The sequence below is a fragment of the Gorilla gorilla genome, chromosome 9 (genome assembly GCF_029281585.2).
Source record: "Gorilla gorilla gorilla isolate KB3781 chromosome 9, NHGRI_mGorGor1-v2.1_pri, whole genome shotgun sequence".
Classification (NCBI taxonomy): Eukaryota; Metazoa; Chordata; class Mammalia; order Primates; family Hominidae; genus Gorilla; species Gorilla gorilla.
In genome coordinates this window covers 109,266,841-109,289,148 of record NC_073233.2, presented here as the reverse complement: position 1 = coordinate 109,289,148, position 22,308 = coordinate 109,266,841, and positions in this window count along the sequence as shown.

Below are 22,308 nucleotides of genomic sequence, written 5' to 3'. Positions count from 1 at the left end.
TTTTTGAGACAGAGTTTTACTCTTGTTGCCCAGGCTGGAGTGCAATGGCATGATCTCAGCTCACTGCAAACTCTGCCTCCCAGGGTCAAGTGATTCTCCTGCCTCAGCCTCCTGAGTAGCTGGGACTACAGGTGCACACCACCACGCCCCCCTGATTTTCTTATTTTTAGTAGAGACAGGGTTTCACCAGGTTGGCCAGGCTATTGTTAAATGCCTGACCTCAAGTGATCCACCCACCTTGGCCTCCCAAAGTGCTGGGATTAGAGTGCATTTTCTTTATAGTACTTATCACAACCTGAAACTACTTTTTTTAAATTGAATTATGCATATATTGTCTCCAATCTCCACTAGCGTAAGAGAATATATTTTGTCTAGTTTGTTTACCTTTTTTAATCAACTAGAATATTGTATGATGCATCACATGTGCTCAGTAAATACATATATATATGTATAAGTGTGTATATACATATATATGTATACACACATATTTTTAAATGCGTCAATTACTTTAGTGAGATTTTCTCTTCTGTGGCAAATATTTTGGTGTAGTTGCTAGTGAATCTAAAGCATACAAAATGCAGTTATTTGGCAAAAAAAGTATATGTATACACACACAAATATTTGTATATACACATGTGCACGCGCACACACACATATATATCTACACTTCTGCAGTCTCCTCACAACTGATGAATAGTAAAATCATCAATGAAAAGAACGACCGAAATAGGTTGAGAATGTCTCTGTTCCAGTCAGGAGTTGAGGAGAAGTGATCCAGAAGGCCTAAGAAATTTGGTATCCCCAAGGCTAAGTGGTTGTAAGAAAGCTTCCCAATGTAATGAAGATTTGAAAGGAAGCAGACATTCTTATAAACTTTTATGTTTATAAAACATAAAAATTATGCTGACAGAGAGGACATGCACCTTGCAGGAGGACCCTCAAAGGGCTGCTGGCAGAAGATAAATCCTTATGCTATGATATAACTTCTTTCATTTAAAAAAATTGCTTGAGTTCAACCAAAACCAATAAGAGACAGTAAAACAATAAACTATCATCTGGATTTAAAATTACTCTTAAACTCTCCCTTTGTTGCTCCTAGCTCTGGACCAGAAGTTTTCCCTTTCCCTAGCCAGCAGCACAGGGTGTAATTAAACCTATGAACTCGTACTTCCAAGCTACCAAGACACAAGAAAGGACCAAGGAAGGGCCACAGTCCGGAAATGCAGGGCAGATGGGGCCTCCAAGGGAAGCTTGTGCATTAAGAAGGTGAGATTATCTCCATGAGGATATGCTTGGAAGGTCTGCACAGTGATAATGGGTTTTATTTGGTTCTTGGCGACATTTTAGATAGATTAAAATTTCTATACTCAGATTTCTGTCCTACACCCTACTTGGTTTGGAGTCTACCACTATCAAATTGTGGTAAGAATCTTTGAGTCATTTTTGAGGTCCTTGGCACAAAAGGGGGAATAAATCATTTCCTGAAGCCCCACCACAGCCCCTGCAATCATTAGTAAGCAAAAGACATCATTAGTGAAAGTACAGGGGTGAAAAGAGACAGTCAAGGTTATTGCCAGGTAAAGGTAAGGCTAATTTCCGTTACTGCAGCTCTTACTTGGGAAGAGGTAAAAGGCCAACAGCACCAAAAACCAAAAATCTAAGGCTTGTGGCACACAAAGAAAGAGAAGTGTACTCTGATTCCACAATTTTAATATTGACATGTAATGTAGTGAAAGAAAAACATATCAGTTGGCATGTCTTAAGCAGTTACCTCAGTATAAAATGTAAATAAAATTATTGAGTTATACAAAATACTAAAAATAGAATCTGGTAGTATATTAACATATAATGATAAAGTAAGGTTTATTTCAGAAAAGCAATACTTATTCATTATTAAGACATAGACTTGGGGAAGAATTTCCATAGATCTTATTCTCTTACTGTCTTATTATATCAACTTGAGTTTCTTTACAAGTGGGTCCATCTCTTTTTCATTCCCTTATCCCTCTACCTACTGATAGTTTTTAGAGGCCATATTGATAAAAGGTAGTTTGGGTGTAAAGGCAAAAAATTACAAGGTAACACCACTGACAGAGTAAGCAATCAGGATATGCTGTATAATTGTTAAATCTATTCTTAATAAAATAAATTATTAAAAAAGTGTCATCAAAATTGACTCAAGAATTACTTATAAATCTAAATGACTGATGATTTTTTTTCAAATTCTTCTACAGCTATTGAATGATTTCCTCAAAGAAAGGTTCTAGATTTTTAAAATCAAGATGGTATATTGAAAACACAAGTCCACCAAAATATCCATGAAGTAGAAAAATAGAAAGGAATATAAGAATAAAAGCATAACAAATGTGTAAAACAGGAAAGAGTGCCACCAAGTGGAATGATGTATTATTTAGGGTTCTACTGAGAAACAGGACCAGTAGGAGACTGGTTCTCCTATTCTCACTAATAAAGCTATTGTATATATAGTATGACATATTATTTAATACTATATATATAATACTATATATATAATACTATATATATATATATATATATATATATATGGAAGAGTTGATGCTGCAGTTCAAGTTCAAAGGCAATATGCTGGCAGAATTTCCTCTTCAAGGATGTCAGCCTTTTTTTATTGAGGCCTTCAACTAATTGTATGAGGCCTACCCATATTATGGAGGGTAACCTGCTTCACATAAGTCTACTAATTTAAATGTTAATCTCATCTAAAAAATACCTTCACAGAAACATATAGAATCATGTTTGATCAAATGTCTGAGTACCATGGCCTAGCCCAATTGACATAAAATATTAATTATCACAGATGATACTTAAGGAATTCCTAAAAGAAAACTGAAAGCAATCATATTTGCTGCAAAAATAAAGAATCATTGTCAACCCATATGAGGAAAAGAGTGAGTTTAAGGTTTTTCCAGAATCCATTTTCTTCTCCACAAAAGCACCAACAGATAACAATGAGCAGAAGAGAGCCATTGGACAATTGTTGGGATAACTGACTTCATCTCTATATTCAGAGCAGGTAAACCGTTGGCTCCTTGCCCTTCCTGACTTGAGCTGAGCAATGGGCAGCAGCAACCTTAACTGACAGGTTTCAGCTCTGTATGGACAATGGGGTAGAAGGGGCAACACAGAACAAGGGGATAGGTTCTGACTCTCAGAGAGATAGAGATCACACACTCCTAGAAGCCTGAGGAACACCACACTTAGTGGCACACGCCACACTTTACCATGATCACATAATCAGCACCTACTAAAGGGAAAACAGAAACTCTTAAATTCAGAGATAAAATCAAAATCACCAATTATTTGAATAAGGAATGCAAAGAACTGTAAAAAGAGCAGTATGACCAAAGCACAGAAGGTCAAGAAATAACGTGGCATGAGAAGTCAGGAGCATTAGGAAAAGGGGATCATGCAGGGCTCTGTAAGCCAATTGATGTTTTAGCTTTATCCTAAGAGAAACAGAAATCCATCAAAGGAGTTTCAGCCTTGATGTAATACAACACATTAAAACAAAAACAAAACAGATAATGTGGTTGTCAGAAGAAAATAGTTTGGACAGGCTTTCCATTTCCAGTTATGATAGACTTAGTAACCAAACCAAATTTCCCTCTGAAAAAAAAATTCTAGATAAAACACACACAAAAAAACCCCATCAACCTAATGGAAGAAATATACAGAATACTGACTTCAAAATCCACATGCAGACAGAAACCCATATGAATGAAAGTAACACAGAAACCATTTTTGGCCTAAATTCAGCTAAAGATGTTGGACTCAAGTTTTGTTCTTCATGTTTTTTGGGTATAGGCAAAATGAGGCACAGTGCAAGACCAACCAAAGTATGGAAGATAACAACAGACTTTATTTTCATAAAGCTGGTACCCCAAAAGGCACATCCTCAATATTTGAGTGAATTAGAACTAAAGTCAAGATTTCCTAACCCCGCTCTTGCCATGGAATATTTCCTGTTTCAATGATGTTACTGAGAAAAAGGGGGAAGTGGCTCTGAGAAATGTGACATAAGGTGGCTTTCTTATGGATTTGTAGCTCAAATTCACATTGACTGGGTAAAGCAAAATACCTTAAGTAGTGATTTTAACTAAAATGGTCCCACACAGGTAGTAGCTGCCAGAGACGTGAAACAAATCCACATGAAGGGAAATTGCCTTTATCCTAAGCATCGAATAATTCTCACAAATAAACCTACAAGGAAAATGAGCAGCTACAGTAAAAATATAATAAAAATAAATCACTAAACATTAAGTAAAACAAATCTTCATGAGTGAAAACCAGCAGAAACAATGAATAGTTGAAATATACCTGTAGAGAATACAGAATAGTTATGTTTATTATATTTCAGGAAATAGAAAACAAGCTTAAATACCAATTCAGGGTACAGAAAACCAAAGTAACCTAGAAAGAAACATTAAGGCATCAAATAAAAATTCAAAAAAAATAACACTTAATATTTAAAATAATCAATGGATGATTTTAACAATAGGTTATACAAAATTAAAGAATTTGTGAACTGGAAAATATTTAAGGAAAATAAATCTACAATGAAGAAAAAGAGCCAAAATACATGAAAATATGATAGAGAAAATAACATACAGAGATCACAGGGTAAGAAAGTCCAATATATATCGATCCAGATATCCCAAAAATAAATAGGACAGAGGCAATATTTGAAGCAGTAACTACTAAGCACTTGTTTAAATCTAATGAAAGACATCAATTCACAAATCTAAGAAGTTTAACAATTCCCAAGCTGGATAAAAGGAAATCTATATTTGAGCACTCATAATGAAAATATTGAACACCAAGCATAGAGATAATATACAAAAACAATAGTTTTTCAAGGAGAATAGTTAGACTGGGAATTGACTTATCAATAGCAACACAATGGAAGTGGAGATTTAGTGGAATAAAATCTTCAATGTGCTGAAAAAATAACAATCAAATAATTGCAAATAAGCCTGCTGTAGATAACTACTTCTTTCAAAAACAAGTAGAAAGTCTGAAAAAAATACAAAACAAAAGAAAGAAAAATTATTTGAAGATGTCAGAGACCCACCTTGGAAGCAAAAACTTGAGGGGACAACAGAGAGAAGCAAACACGACATTCATTGTCACTTTTCTCACTGGGGCATTTGCTGTCTTGGAAGCAGGTATTGAGGGACTGAAAAGCTGCCCAAACCTTTCAGTAGGTTTTTAAGGCTAGGGGAAAAATGAATGTGGGTCTAGAAAGAGTTGGGGGCCCAATAAACACTCTAGGCTATCAGCTGGAACTCCCAAAGGGATACACTCTAGGAATAGCAGTGAATTAAAAATAAACACAAACCTTGAAAGCTAGCTGTGAAACAATTATAATCTCTAATTAAATTGAAACGATCAGTCCCAATTTTAACTGCCTAACACAAAGTAAATCCTCTCTCAGGGAAGATTTATCTTCAAAAAACAAAAAAAGGGATTAGTCATCAAGAAAGTTAATGCAAATAAATACCATAATGAGATACCACTGGATACTCAACAGAATATCAAAAATTAAAGAGACTGACAATTCCACAATTCTAAGTGTCAGCAAGGATGAGAAACGGTTAAATGTTGTTGTTGAAAGCACAATTAAGTACAAACACTTTGGAAAACTTTGGCAGAATAACTGTGGAACATGCATATAATCATCCCCAAGCAATTCTTCTCCTAGGCATACAACCAACAGAAATTAATATATGTGCACAGAAGGACAAGTACAAGCATGTCACACTGTTTTATTGTAATAGCTCTGAACAAGAACAATCCAAACATCCATCATCCATAGAAAGGATAAATAATTTGTAGTCTGTTTATACAAAGGGAGCACTATAAACAATGAAAATAGCCAAACAAATGCTGCATACAGCATGAATGAATTTCGCCAATATGATATTGTACAAAATAAGAAGTCTAATAATACATACTATACATAAAGTTTGAAAACATGTAACATGTATCTATGATGTTAGATACCAGAATAGAAGTTACCTCTGGAAAGAACAGAGAAGGGAAGGTCACTAAGGTCTCAGAGATGTTCTCTGTCTTGATCTAGGTAATGGTTACACAGGAGAGGTCAGCTTATGATAGTTCATTAAACTGAACACTCAAGAATTATTAATCATCTACATGTATGTCATATTAAAATAAAATATACTATAAAATATATTTAAAAGATATACACAGTGAAAATATCTTTCAGAAATGAGGGCAAAATAAAGACATTTCCAAACATAAACAAATAGAGCTTGTTACAGCAAACTCTCCATAAAGGAAGTTCTAAATCATGTACCTCACTTAGAAGGAAAGTGATACCAAATGATATGTCTGAGGTGCAAGAAGAAATAATGAACAAATAAATAGTTAAATATATAAATAAATGTAAACAAATATTAACTCTAATAATAATAACAATAATGTCTTGTCCAGTTTTAGAGAGAGATGAAAATAAAACATGTTAAACAGTAGTATCTAATTGGGGAGTGGGTTAAATGGAATTCAGCTGTTTTGAGTTCTTGTATTGCTTAGGAAGCAAGCAGGACACTGATTAAATTTAGGTTTTGAAAAGTTAAGATGCATGTAATAATTTCTAGCCTAGCTTCTTGTAGAGAAAAAAGGTGTAAAACTTTCAAGCTGGTAGAGAATAAAGCAGAACAAAAAATTGTCAGTCCAAAGGAAAGCTAGTGAGGAGAGGGAAATGAAACACAGAAGAGATAGAACAACTAAAAAGCAAGAAATAATATCATACATACAACCCAAAATCTATCAGTAATCACAATAAATAAAAATAACTTAAATTCTCCAGTTTACAAACAAAAAATTACAGATTAAAGCTATAAAAACAGACAAAATACCTGTACCACAAGCCCCTATGAGACAAGTTTACCTATATAACAAATCTGCACATGTACCCCAGAACTTAAAAGTTAAAGAAGAAAATAAAAGTATATATATATATATGCAAAACCTAGGTTCAAGCTCCATACAAAATCAAAACAAAACAAGAAGGATAAAGAATGGTTACATGTAAAAGAATGGAAATGATATTTTAGTCAAATATGAACCAAAAGAAAACTAGAAAAAAATATGTAAATATCAGATTAAATAAACTTTGAGGCAAATATATTCATAGAAATGAAGATAACTTTATAAAAATTGGAAGTTCAATTCACCAAGAAGAATTTACTATTACAAAAATGTGGTTATGTAAAATAGTGGGAGATTTTTAACAGGCATGTTGATTTCTCCTTGTTCTGTGATTTTTTGCTATATAAGTGCTGAGTATATAAATACGTTTGCATAAGTAACTAATAAATTAAGCAGATAAATCAGTAAATTATAGAATATTTGAATGAAACAATAAGCCATATTTAATGGACATAACATATAGAACACTAAACATATTACAACAGGGTAGATTTATTTTGTTTAGCCCAGATAGAACATTTATAAAAATGAACTGCAGACTGGACAATAAAACAAGACATATTTCAAAGAAAAGGAATCAGAGAGTTTTTTTTCTACTATCAGCAACATTAAAATGGAAAAAATCATAAAAGATAGCAAAATAAATTCCGTATTTCGGAAGTTAAGAAACACTGAAAAATTTAAAATATGTAGAATCAATAATCACTACCTATCAAAACTTCTGGGGTGCAGTTAAAACAATACCTATCATTTTACAGCCTTAAAAGAGTACATTAGAAAATAAAAGTGGCTAGTATTTATTGAGCTAAGCACCTGTCTTTAGAAGTTAGAAAAATAACAGCAAAAAAAGCTCAGAAAATGGATAGGCAGAAGATAGTAACAAAAACGGATATAGGGAACCAGGTAAAGCCTAGTGAAATGTCCAGTTGGAAGAGGCTCTTTAGTAATATGAGAGATGGAGAAAAGACCAACTCTAGAAATAATATGAGGCAGGGAAGCAAATCTCTGTGAATTAATTGATATAGGAGAATGAGGGAAGGGAAGTTGTAGGATTATTCCCCAACTCTGGAATTGATTCAAATTATTTTTCACTGGAAATTGATGAACAACTTGGCCAAGTGTAGAAAATGGAAGTGAAAGGAGCTATCATTTGTTGAATGCAAATGCACATATCATTTTTGAACAGTCAGCACTGTACCATTGTACACATTGGTCTTATTAATTCTCACAATAGCCTTTTGAGGTGCATCTGTTAATATACTCCTTTGATCTAAGCCTTCAGATGTATTAACTAGCCAAAAGCCATACAACTTGTGTATGAGTAAACAGAGACTTTAATTCAGCTGTTGCATTTAAAGTCCATATCCATTCTTGGTTTTGCTTCAGACATGTTACATTTGAGTTGCCAGGAAAAAAACTAAGAACATTGGGAAAAGTACATATGAGCTGGCCATCAAAAGAAAAATAGCCAAATATAGGATGAAGATATATTCCAAATTGAGAAATTTCATTAGCATGTTACTAAATTGCATCTATTAAATTTTCTTGTGGTTCACTTTATATTCCGTGACGATATAGGGGTACTTCTTTGTCCAATAATAACCATAATGCAGGTTTAAAAAAAAGCAGGAACTTGATAAATGTTATTCTTACAAACTACAAATCATTTCAATGTGTTCTGCTTGTTGGCTTATGAATCACTTACAGAATTGATTGCAACTCTGTGGAAGTGGAAATAAATGAATCAAACTCAAATTTAGTGTCCTTAGAAGTCTCCCAAAACAAAATTCGCTGCAGTCTTTTGGCCAATAAATTAGAGTGCTTCCTCAGAGGTAACACAAGGCTTGATGGTAAGTAGTTTCTATCCACTTAGTGAAATAATCTTGAAAAATAATCTTATCAGAAGAGGAAAACAGGAATTGTTTAGGGGAGTTTCCTAAGGATAATAATTTTACATGAATAATTGGTTTTTCCACAAATTCTTTCATGTCTGTATAATCATACACAATAAGGAAATAAGTCAATTGAATGCATTATTCTGCCATGTTAATTTTGGACAGCAAAATTGCTTACTATATTCTAAAGAATATTTACCCACACATGGCTGCTTCTTACTGGTGAAACCACAAAGATTATTACAGTAAAATGAAAGTGCAAAAGGACTCAGAAGGAAGAAGATTTTTTAAAAGTTATTTCTAGAACATGAAGTCAATTTTCAGAGTATAGCAAGCAAAGTTAAAGGAACAGAAACTTCGCTTTTTCCAGGCAACTCTCAAATATTCAAGGATCAAAAAAAAAAGCTGTATTCTATTACAAGAGAATGTAATTTCTCTCCACTAAAAACAGCGGGCATTTGAGATCGATAATGAGGAGGCAGAAAACATGTTAATCTTGTTTTACAAATTAAGGTAAGTGAAGTAAAGTCTTTCATGTATGACAATTATATAGCAAAAATTACAGAAAAACATTATAAGGGAGAATGAACACTTGTTAAAACAATGGGTATATGCAGTGTTAATATTTTCCATATATATTATTCTTTTTTTATTGTTCTTATTTCTCTGTGGGATTTATTTATCCCTTAAGCAAATTTCTGTATCAACAAAATGTAATGTTTTAAGTGCTGCCTCACAAATGATATCAGGATTATCAGCAGCCATATGATAAGCCAAGAGGGAGAAGGGAGGGAGCGATGGACCACGAGTTAGGACACTTTGGTAAAAGTTCTAGCTTCACCAATGAGGCCAACGCTATACACTGCTTATCAATAGCCATTTTGCCCCCTCTGTGCTTCCACATCCTGTTTTAGTCAATATCTTATTTATCTAAATGTACATTGAAATATAACTTCACAGTGTGAATTTAATAGCTAGGCTCATTAATTTATTTGCTAAATATTTATTAAGCATTTGTTACAGACCAGGTGATAAGCCTTGCAATATAATACAAAACATGTCTCTCCCCTCAAGTAGTTGTACATTATAGATAACATTTGCATGATTTTATATTTTTCCTGTGCCTTTTTATGAACAACATGGACTTTCATTTTTTACTTCTGTCAAAACTAAAAATATCTTTTAATTGGGAAGTTTAGATCATTTACATTTATTATGATATATTTGGTTTTCTGTTGCTGTAACAGAATATACTTGAGACTGGGTAATTTGTCAAGAAAAGAGAAAAGTTTTCTTTGACTCACAGTTCAGGAGGTTGGGAAGTCCAAGACTGGCGGCCAAATCTGGTTAGCTTCTGATGAGGGCCTCTTGCTGTGTCATAACCTAGCAGAGAAGCGAAAGGGAAGCAGGCATCTGTAAGAGCACAAAAGGGAAGCAGGCATCTGTGAGAGCACAAAAGCACACAGGGAAAACTTGCTATAACAACCTGCTCTCCCAGTAACTAACCCACTCCTGCTATAATGACATGAACACATTCATGAGGGCTCCACTACTGTGACCCAAACACTTCCCAGTAGGCTTCACCGCCAAACACTGCTGCAGTAACAAGCAACCTTCCAACACATGAATTCTGGGGAACACACACACAAACCATAGCAATATATGAACACACTTGTACATACATAAAACTTTTTCTATCTACTCTCTATATTTTTTATCTTCTATTTTATATTTGTCATTGTTTTGTTTCTCCATGTGGTTGTCTGATAATTTATTCAGGCTTATATTCTAAAGATTCTCTCTTCAGCGTTGACTAATATTCTGTATAACAATGTATTAAGATTTTAATTTAAAAATTTACTTTCTATCTAAAATTTGTTTTGTTCTTTTACAGATCTGCCTAGTAATTTTGGTGTTCTCTTAATTCTTGATCATTATTTATTTACCATTTATAGAAATTTATGAGATACAAGTATAATTTTGTTACATGGAACTATCATGTAGTGGTGAAGTCAAGGTTTTTAGTGTATTCATTATCTGAATAACAAACATTGTACCCATTGACTAATTTTTCATCACCTAATCCCTCCCACCCACCCCCCAACCTTCCAAATTTCCACTGTCAACATCGTCACCATTATTCAATACTCTATGCCCATGTGCACAGATTATTTAGCTCTCACTTTTAAGTGAGAACATATGGTATTTGTGTTTTCGTATCTGAGTTGTTTCACTTAAAATAATGGTCTCCAGTTCCATCCATGTTGCTGCAAAAGACATGATTTCATTCTTTTTATGGCTAAATAGTATTCCATTGTGTACATATGCATCATATTTTCTTTATCCAATTGTCTGATTGTTGTGGACACTTAGGTGGATTCCATATCTTTGCTATATAGTGAATCGTGATGCAATAAACATACAAGTGCAGGTATCTTTTGATATAACTTATTTTCTTTTCTTTTGGGTGGATACTCAGTAGCAGAATTTCTGGATCAAACAATGGGTCTATTTTTTATTTTCTATTTTACTTCTTGAAAATTTTTATACATGTTTATTTTACATATGGAACCTGATAATATCTGAAGCTCTTAGATGTCTAAATATATTGTTTACTAACTTTGCTGGTTCTCTATAGTGATTTCTTATCTTGTGGGTTTGAAAAGGCTTTCATGTTCAAGTTTATATTTTATTGAACTTAATCCAAAATTATAGGCAACTACTATGGAAATGCTTCCTTCCAAGAGAATTTACTTATTACTCTATAGGGCATCAAAATATGCTACTAATTGTCTATGGCTTCATTTCCCTATTGCATCACTAATCATCAGGATTCCATTGCCTTTCACATTCACAATTTTATCTTGGGGAGGCTGGGGGCTGGAGGTAAGTTTGTAGGTTTCATTACTTTCAAGGAATACAGGGAGAAAATTTATTTTTGTTACATGTAGGATCTAGTTGTAGTTTAGTAGACAGGCTCTTCATAAAATCTAGTCTGTCATAAGACCACCAAAAATAGTCCCTTTATTTTTCCAGGTATTGAAAGGTATATTGAGGTAGTGGAAGTATGAGAGTTATTTACCCAGTAATAAATAGATTAAATCACATTGCTCACTTAGTTACATAATTAAGGTTGTAGCAATAGGCAAGGAACTTCAGTAACATAGAATTAAAGCTGGTACTGGTAGACATCTGTATACATCCATGTAACATCTAGGTGAGTTATTTCAATTGAGTACACAGGCATTTTATTTAGGATGATATCTACAGAGAGAGTTTTGTTTGAAATGATGATGAGAAGGTAGAAAAAAATAGGATGAGGAACAAACTTTTGAACAAAAATTATATAAATTACATAGTAGTTATATGTAGTATAATTACAAAAATATTTTCATTTGCATATATTTTTAAATCTGGTAAGTCACTTTCTTTCTAAAAACCCTTAAATGATGCCCCATTTTTAAATGATAAATCTGAACTCCTTAGCATAACATACTAGGAACCTGATGATCTGCTTCCTCATCAGATCTTATTGCTCACCACTGTCCACTTCATAGTTTACACTCCATCTATATTGAATTACTGAACGCAGCAAGCATCTACCTAACCAAAAGCTAGCTGTTTTCCTCTTCCTTGCAAACAGAATCTTGAGTTTGTTACAATATTGAGAAGAGATCTTTTTCTCTCAGAGAATTCTGGCCTATTATATAATCTGGAGATGGGCATGTTCCTGAGTTCTGGGTAAGAAGTCTTCTAAAAAATATTGGAAAAAGATCTCTTATGAATAAAAGAAAATATCCATTTTTCCTGTATTTATTTTGCTTGTGAAAAACCAAGATGCCTAGTGCTACAGCAGCCATCTTACAACCATGAGACAATAAGACGAACCCAGATCTATCAGACTCTGATGTCCACATTCTTCTCACTACCTCTTTGCCTCTTGAACAACCTTGAGGTCATTTGGCTAAGATTGCCATCTAATCCGTGAATAAAATGAACAGAAATGTAAGGTTTAATATGCCAAAGCTGAATTTCAGCTCAATCCCACTTCTACCCAACACATGAAAGAACAATCCTGATTCACCCTATAATGTTCTCATTGTAGCTGCTGTGACTCAGTATAATTTTAGTTGCTGAGGCCATAAACTTTGAAATTGTCTTTGACTTCTCTTTTTGCACATGTCCCACAGACAATCTATCTGGAATATATATCACAAAATATATCTGGAATCTGATCACTTCTTATCACAGATCCTGCTACTATCCATGTGTGAGGCACTGTCCCTTCTCACCTGGATTTTTGCAACAGCCCCCAAACATAGAAGACAGAGTGAGCCTTGTTTTTTTCTTGTAAATTTGTTTGAGTTCATTGTAGATTCTGGATATTAGCCCTTTGTCAGATGAGTAGGTTGCGAAAATTTTCTCCCATTTTATAGGTTGCCTGTTCACTCTGATGGTAGTTTCTTTTGCTGTGCAGAAGCTCTTTAGTTTAGTTAGATCCCATTTGTCAATTTTGGCTTTTGTTGCCATTGCTTTTGGTGTTTTAGGCATGAAGTCCTTGCCCATGCCTGTTTCCTGAATGGTATTGCCTAGGTTTTCTTCTAGGGTTTTCATGGTTTTGGGTATAACATTTAAGTCTTTAATCCATCTTGAATTGATTTTTGTATAAGGTGTAAGGAAGGGATCCAGTTTCAGCTTTCTACATATGGCTAGCCAGTTTTCCCAGCACCATTTATTAAATAGGGAATCCTTTCCCCATTGCTTGTTTTTCTCAGCTTTATCAAAGGTCAGATAGTTGCAGATATGCGGCTTTATTTCTGAGGGCTCTGTTCTGTTCCATTGATCTATATCTCTGTTTTGGTACCAGTACCATGCTGTTTTGGTTACTGTAGCCTTGTAGTATAGTTTGAAGTCAGGTAGTGTGATGCCTCCAGCTTTGTTCTTTTGGCTTAGGATTGACTTGGCGATGCAGGCTCTTTTTTGGTTCCATATGAACTTTAAAGTAGTTTTTTCCAATTCTGTGAAGAAAGTCATTGGTAGCTTGATGGGGATGGCATTGAATCTGTAAATTACCTTGGGCAGTATGGCCATTTTCACAATATTGATTCTTCCTACCCATAAGCATGGAATGTTCTTCCATTTGTTTGTGTCCTCTTTCATTTCCTTGAGCAGTGGTTTGTAGTTCTCCTTAAAGAGGTCCTTCACATCCCTTGTAAGTTGGATTCCTAGGTATTTTATTCTCTTTGAAGCAATTGTGAATGGGAGTTCACTCATGATTTGGCTCTCTGTTTGTCTGTTGTTGGTGTATAAGAATGCTTGTGATTTTTGTACATTGATTTTGTATCCTGAGACTTTGCTGAAGTTACTTATCAGCTTAAGGAGATTTTGGGCTGAGACAATGGGGTTTTCTAGATATACAATCATGTCGTCTGCAAACAGGGACAATTTGACTTCCTCTTTTCCTAATTGAATACCCTTTATTTCCTTCTCCTGCCTAATTGCCCTGGCCAGAACTTCCAACACTATGTTGAATAGGAGTGGTGAGAGAGGGCATCCCTGTCTTGTGCCAGTTTTCAAAGGGAATGCTTCCAGTTTTTGCCCATTCAGTATGATACTGGCTGTGGATTTGCCATAGATAGCTCTTATTATTTTGAAATACGTCCCATCAATACCTAATTTATTGAGAGTTTTTAGCATGAAGAGTTGTTGAATTTTGTCAAAGGCTTTTTCTGCATCTATTGAGATAATCATGTGGTTTTTGTCTTTGGCTTTATTTATATGCTGGATTACATTTATTGATTTGCATATATTGAACCAGCCTTGCATCCCAGGATGAAGCCCACTTGATCATGGTGGATAAGCTTTTTGATGTGCTGCTGGATTCGTTTTGCCAGTATTTTATTGAGGATTTTTGCATCAATGTTCATCAAGGATATTGGTCTAAAATTCTCTTTTTTGGTTGTGTCTCTGCCCGGCTTTGGTATCAGAATGATGCTGGCCTCATAAAATGAGTTAGGGAGGATTCCCTCTTTGGACATGAACAGACACTTCTCAAAAGAAGACATTTATGCAGCCAAAAAACACATGAAAAAATGCTCATCATCACTGGCCATCAGAGAAATGCAAATCAAAACCACAATGAGATACCATCTCACACCAGTTAGAATGGCAATCGTTAAAAAGTCAGGAAACAACAGGTGCTGGAGAGGATGTGGAGAAATAGGAACACTTTTACATTGTTGGTGGGACTGTAAACTAGTTCAACCATTGTGGAACTCAGTGTGGCGATTCCTCAGGGATCTAGAACTAGAAATACCATTTGACCCAGCCAGCCCATTACTGGGTATATACCCAAAGGACTATAAATCATGCTGCTATAAAGACACATGCACACATATGTTTATTGCGGCATTATTCACAATAGCAAAGACTTGGAACCAACCCAAATGTCCAACAATGATAGACTGGATTAAGAAAATGTGGCACATATACACCATGGAATATATGCAGCCATAAAAAATGATGAGTTCATGTCCTTTGTAGGGACATGGATGAAATTGGAAATCATCATTCTCAGTAAACTATCGCAAGAACAAAAAACCAAACACCGCATATTCTCACTCATAGGTGGGAATTGAACAATGAGATCACATGGACACAGGAACGGGAATATCACACTCTGGGGACTGTGGTGGGGTAGGGGGAGTGGGGAGGGATAGCATTGGGAGATATACCTAATGCTAGATGACGAGTTAGTGGGTGCAGCGCGCCAGCATGGCACATGTATACATATGTAACTAACCTGCACAATGTGCACATGTACCCTAAAACTTAAAGTATAATAAAAAAAAATGAAAAAACCGAAAAAAAAAAGACACAGTGAGCCTTTACGAAAGCAATCCAGATAATTACATTCATATGCTTAAAACCTTCCAAAGTCTCTCCAACAATTTCTATGTTCTGTCCATCAGCTCCCCATGGACCCCACATCACAGACCCTGGAATGTTAGAAGTTAAATGACTTACCCAAAGTCACAGAGCCTATAGTAATAGGGCCGAGGCTAGAACCCAACTCGAGGCAACAAGATGAAGATGGCAAGTTTCAGGTTCTTATGTTATATTTAAACACGAATAATTTATCTAATTTAATTCATAATAAAGAAAATGTGGGAAAGGACTGTCTTCCCTACCAAAATGAAAGCTGATCAAAGGCAATGATAGCCCTTATGATTCTGGAATATTCTCAGGTTATTTCTTAAATTCCTTCTCACAATGACCAAGTGAGCACAATGACTTCCTAAATAATTACTGTGTTCTAGTAATTATTCTATCCATTAGTAATGGATGTCATCCATTAATAATCATCACATTCAGGATTCTCCTACTATTCTCCATTGTGCTATACCCAGCAAGTCATTAAGAAAGTCTTCTGATAGTGTATACATTTGTAACCAAGAAGTGCCTAATAATTATATGTATAGTGAAAGATAAAAGTATTAGTTCAATAATATCTTTATACCTCTCAAACTCAAACACCTTCTTCACTAAAGTCTCCTTGGCTAAAAATGTCCCCTTCCTCTCATCTTCTCTTCTATTCCTACACACATGTGAAATAAACTCTGTTAACCTGAACTCCTTCCTTTGGAAAACAAACATTAATTATCCAGTTTGCACTAGGCCTGGTTGAGAATGTTATTAATCTATGATGGATACTGAAAATGGAAGTCCATTTGCTAGCACTGTGTAACATGAGGCTCTTTTTCCAGGGGAAGAATGCCCCAAATTACACATTCTCCCACCCTGAATTAATGCAAGTCAAGTAGATAAAGTTATAACGCAAATGCCCATTGCCCTTTGGCATGATTCCAACTCTACTTGATTCTAGGGAAGAGGGTTGTTTTGATAGGTAAGATTTTTGACTAGCAGCCCTCACCAACACAATCTCTTGGTAGTGGTAAGAGATAGATGTGTATAGACCACCAAAATAAATATTGTGTTCTATATCTACGTGTCTATAACCCCAAAACTCTGCATCAAAAATGACACTCTTTGTAGGTCTCTAAGGACTTGCTTTATGAAGCTGGGTGCTCCTGTATTGGGTACATATATATTTAGGATAGTTAGCTCTTCTTCTTGAATTGATCACTTTACCATTATGTAATGGCCTTCTTTGTCTCTTTTGATCTTTGTTGGTTTAAAGTCTGTTTTACCAGAGACTAGGATTGTAACCCCTGCCTTTTTTTGTTTTCCATTTGCTTGGTAGATCTTCCTCCATCCCTTTATTTTGAGCCTATGTGTGTCTCTGCATGTGACATGGATTTCCTGAATACAGCACACTGATGGGTCTTGACTCTATCCAGTTTGCCAGTCTGTGTCTTTTATTTGGAGCATTTAGCCCATTTACATTTAACATTAATATTGTTATGTGTGAATTTGATCTGTCATTATGATGTTAGCTGGTTATTTTGCTCGTTAGTTGATGCAGTTTCTTCCTAGCTTCGATGGTCTTTACAATTTGGCATGTTTTTGCAGTGGCTGGTACTGGTTGTTCCTTTCCATGTTTAGTGCTTCCTTCAGGAGCTCTTGTAAGGCAGGCCTGGTGGTGACAAAATCTCTCAGCATTTGTTTGCTGTAAAGGATTTTATTTCTCCACTTATGAAGCGTAGTTTGGCTGGATATGAAATTCCGGGTTGAAAATTCTTTTCTTTAAGAATGTTGAATATTGGCCCCCACTCTCTTCTGGCTTGTAGAGTTTCTGCAAGAGATCAGCTGTTAGTCTGATGGGCTTCCCTTTGTGGGTAACCTGACATTTCTCTCTTGCTGCCCTTAACATTTTTTCATTCATGTCAACTTCAGTGAATCTGACAATTATGTGTCTTGGAGTTGCTCTTCTCGAGGAGTATCTTTGTGGCGTAATATCCTGCAGAGTGTTTTCCAACTTGGTTCCATTCTCCCCATCACCTTCAGGTACACTAGTCAGACGTAGATTTGGTCTTTTCACATAGTCCCCTATTTCTTGGAGGCTTTGGTTTACTCTAAGACTGCCATGCAATAATAATGGGAGACTTTAACACCCCACTGTCAACATTAGACAGATCAACGAGACAGAAAGTTAACAAGGATATCCAGGAATTGAACTCAGCTCTGCACCAAGCAGACCTAATAGACATCTACAGAACTCTCCACCGCAAATCAACAGAATATACATTCTTCTCAGCAACACACCACACCTATTCCAAAATTGACCACATAGTTGGAAGTGAAGCACTCCTCAGCAAATGTAAAAGAACAGAAATTATAACAAACTGTCTCTCAGACCACAGTGCAGTCAAACTAGAACTCAGGATTAAGAAACTCACTCAAAACTGCTCAACTAATGGAAACGGAACAACCTGCTCCTGAATGACTACTGGGTACATAACGAAATGAAGGCAGAAATAAAGATGTTCTTTGAAACCGATGAGAACAAAGACACAACATACCAGAATCTCTGGGACACATTTAAAGCAGTGTGTAGGGGAAATTTATAGCACTAAATGCCCTCAAGAGAAAGCAGGAAAGATCTAAAATTGATACCCTAACATCACAATTAACAGAACTAGAGAAGGAAGAGCAAACACATTCAAAAGCTAGCAGAAGGCAAGAAATAACTAAGATCAGAGCAGAACTGAAGGAGATAGAGACACAAAACCCTTAAAAAAACCAATGAATCCAGGAGCTGGTTTTTTGAAAAGATCAACAAAATTGATAGACCACTAGCAAGACTAATAAAGAAGAAAAGAGAGAAGAATCAAATAGATGCAATAAAAAATGATTTTTTTATAATCATCAAAAAGGGGAGATCACCACCAATCCCACAGAAATACAAACTACCATCAGAGAATACTATAAACACCTCTATGCAAATAAACTAGAAAATCTAGAAGAAATGGATAAATTTCTCAACACATACACCCTCCCAAGACTAAACCAGGAAGAAGTTGAATCTCTGAATAGACCAATAACAGTCTCTGAAATTGAGGCAATAATTAATTGCTTACCAACCAAAAAAAGTCCAGGACCAGATGGATTCACAGCCGAATTCTACCAGAGGTACGAGGAGGAGCTGGTACCATTCCTTCTAAAACTATTCCAATCAATAGAAAAAGAGGGAATCCTCCCTAACTCATTTTATGAGGCCAGCATCATCCTGATACCAAAGCCTGACAGAGACACAACAAAAAAAGGGAATTTTAGACCAATATCCCTGTTGAACATTGATGCAAAAATCCTCAATAAAATACTGGCAAACCAAATCCAGCAGCACATCAAAAACCTTATCCACCATGATCAAGTGGGCTTCATCCCTGGAATGCAAGTCTGGTTCAACATATGCAAATCAATAAATGTAATCCATCATATAAACAGAACCAAACACAAAAACCACATGATTATCTCAATAGATGCAGAAAAGTCCTTTGACAAAATTCAACAGCCCTTCATGCTAAAAACTCTCAATTAATTAGGTATTGATGGTATGTATCTCAAAATAATAAGAGCTATTTATGGCAAACCCATAGCAAACATCATACTGAATGGGCAAAAACTGGAAGCATTCCCTTTGAAAACTGGCACAAGACAGGGATGCCCTCTCTCACCACTCCTATTCAACATAGAGTTGGAAGTTCTGGCCAGGGCAATTAGGCAGGAGAAGGAAATAAAGGGTATTCAATTAGGAAAAGAGGAAGTCAAATTGTCCCTGTTTGCAGATGACATGATTGTATATCTAGAAAACCCCGTAGTCTCAGCCCAAAATCTCCTTAAGCTGATAAGCAGCTTCAGCAATGTCTCAGGATACAAAATCAATGTGCAAAAATCATAAGCATTCTTATACACCAATAATGACAAACAGAGAGCCAAATCATGAGTGAACTCCCATTCACAATTGCTTCAAAGAGAATAAAATACCTAGGAATCCAACTTACAAGGGATGTGAAGGACCTCTTCAAGGAGAACTACAAACCACTGCTCAACGAAATGAAAGAGGACACAAATAAATGGAAGAACATTCCATACTCATGGATAGGAAGAATCAATATCGTGAAAATGGCCATACTGTCCAAGGTAATTTATAGATTCAATGCCATCCCCATCAAGCTACCAATGACTTTCTTCACAGAATTGGAAAAAACTACTTTAAAGTTCATATGGAACCAAAAAAGAGCCCGCATTGCCAAGTCAATCCTAAGCCAAAAGAACAAAGCTGGAGGCATCACGCTACCTGACTTCAAACTGTACTACAAGGCTACAGTAACCAAAACAGCATGGTACTGGTACCAAAACAGAGATATAGACCAATGGAACAGAACAGAGCCCTCAGAAATAATACCACACATCAACAACTATCTGATCTTTGACAAACCTGACCAAAGAATGGGAGAAAATTTTTGCAATCTACTCATCTGACCAAGGGCTAATATCCAGAACCTACAAAGAACTCAAACAAATTTACAAGAAAAAAACAAACCCATCAAAAAGTGGGTAAAGGATATGAACAGATACTTCTCAAAAGAAGACATTTATGCAGCCAACAGACACATGAAAAAATTCTCATCATCACTGGCCATCAGAGAAATGCAAATCAAAACCACAATGTGATACCATCTCACACCAGTTAGAATGGCAATCATTAAAAAGTCAGGATTCTGGAAAGGATGTGGAGAAACAGGAACACTTTTACACTGTTGGTGGGACTGTAAACTAGTTCAACCATTGTGAAAGACAGTGTGGTGATTCCTCAGGGATGTAGGACTAGAAATACCATTTGACGCAGCCATCCCATTACTGGGTATATACCCAAAGGATTATAAATCATGCTGCTATAAAGACACATGCACACGTAGGTTTATTGCGGCACTATTCACAATAGCAAAGACTTGGAACCAACCCAAATGTCCAACAACGATAGACTGGATTAAGAAAACGTGGCATATATACACCATGGAATACTATGCAGACATAAAAAAGGATGAGTTCATGTCCTTTGTAGGGACATGGATGAAGCTGGAAACCATAACTCTCAGCAAACTATCGCAAGGACAAAAAACCAAACACCGCATGTTCTCACTCATTGGTGGGAATTGAACAATGAGAACACTTGGACACAGGAAGGGGAACATCACACACCAGGGCCTGTTGTGGGGTGGGTGGAGAGGGGAGGGATAGCATTAGGAGATATATCTAATGTAAATGACCAGTTAATGGGTGCAGCACACCAACATGGCACATGTACACATATGTAACAAACTTGCACTTTGTGCACATGTACCCTAGAACTTAAAGTATAATAAAAAAAAGTATAAAACAAAACAACAACAACAAAAAAACAAAAATGACACTCTTTTCTTCAAGTGAGCCGAGATCATGCCACTGCACTCCAGCCTGGCTACAGAGTGAGACTCAATCTTAAAAAAAAAAAATGTAATATAACTAGTACAATTTTGAGTTTAATTCTCTGAGTTAAATGTCTCTTGAATACTTTGTGCCAGGTCATTCTAGACAGCAGTCTTTATAGGTCACTCGTTCTTTCTCATTTAATTGATGAGGACCAAATCATTTTCCCAAAGGCACAGAACAGACAATGCCAGCACCAGACCCCATGATCCCATCACCCAATGTAGAGTCAGCCAAGGCCATTTGTGACATTCTGATAACAACGCATCAGTGGAGAGAGGTGGAACCAGAGGCCCTAAAATCTTCTTTGCTCCAATTTCCTTGATTGAAAGTAGCATCAAAATTGCTCCTTATTTTCCGCAGTGAAAAAATGCTTCTCTTGACGAATTTTTTAAAAGGTTATATTAAGGGACACTATCTGTGAAACAAACATTTCCCAGGTTGTCTACCATCCTAACAACCACTTGCATTCAAGAAGGTAGTTTGTTTTTTATTTCACTTCAAGGATTTGGTTCAGAAATTGGCAAATAGATAGAACATCCTCAACTAAGAGCTCCTTTCATATTTTGAAATGTAAGACAGAAAACAGAATCAACAAAAATCTTTTAATAACAAGATGATAGTGCCTGGGGAGGTTATTGAAATGCAGGACACAGTGTTTCCTGGTGGTTTGAATGAGACTTGATATAGAGAAAAGGGCCTAAAGAACGCACTTTAGACATTGTTGATCCACTCCTCTCAAGGTCCTTTAAGAACATGAAGGAAGAAGAAGAAGAACAAAAAAACTACGTACTAAGATTCAAAGGACTTGGTACGCCTACCATATCTGCCACCACTACCGTGGTACTTTGAGTAAGTCATTTAACCTCTTGAAGGTTTGATAAATCAGAGAGTTAAACCTAAGTGATCATATGAGGTTATCTTCAGTTTAGAAATTTAAAACTCTACACTTTAGCTTCAACAAAATGTTTACTCTAAACACCATTGCATC